At 49.5% G+C, this 364-nt stretch overlaps 1 protein-coding gene across 1 annotated transcript in view; it reads left to right on the top strand.

Annotated features, from left to right (window-relative positions):
• Positions 1 to 364, top strand: part of ETH_00035965 (ubiquitin-conjugating enzyme e2, putative) — a gene marked incomplete at both ends in the record, with an annotated part of 2,394 nt that overhangs the window by 1,526 nt on the left and 504 nt on the right. The window lies entirely within an intron of this gene.

The following is a 364-nucleotide window of genomic DNA, read 5'->3' as shown; positions in this document are numbered from 1 at the left end:
TCCAGCAGCTGCAGCAGCTGCTGCTGCAGCTGCTGCAAAAGGTAATGAGTCAGTTGAACACTCCTCGTACTCCTGTGTCATTCAAGATTAGGGTTCAGAGTTTAGGGTTTGGGGTTTAGGGTTTAGGGTCTAGGGTTTCAGGCCTAGGGTTTGCCCTTTGCATGAAACTGTGCGTACACTTCATTCAGTCCAGAAAACTCTGTCGGCTCCCCCGCTTACTCCTCAGGGTTTAGGGTTTAGGGTTTAGGGCTTAGGGTTTAGGTTCAAGGGTTTAAAGTTAAGGGCTCACTGGACTTTTGAACGTAGGCTTTAGCGCTTAGCGCCCCGCTAGGGTTTAGGCTTTAGGGTTTAGGGTTTAGGGTTT

The sequence above is a fragment of the Eimeria tenella genome, genomic scaffold (genome assembly GCF_000499545.2).
Source record: "Eimeria tenella Houghton genomic scaffold, Eth_scaff1971, whole genome shotgun sequence".
In the NCBI taxonomy this organism is placed as follows: domain Eukaryota; phylum Apicomplexa; class Conoidasida; order Eucoccidiorida; family Eimeriidae; genus Eimeria; species Eimeria tenella.
Note: the sequence above shows the minus strand (reverse complement) of the source record. Positions and strands in the feature narration are given on the sequence as shown.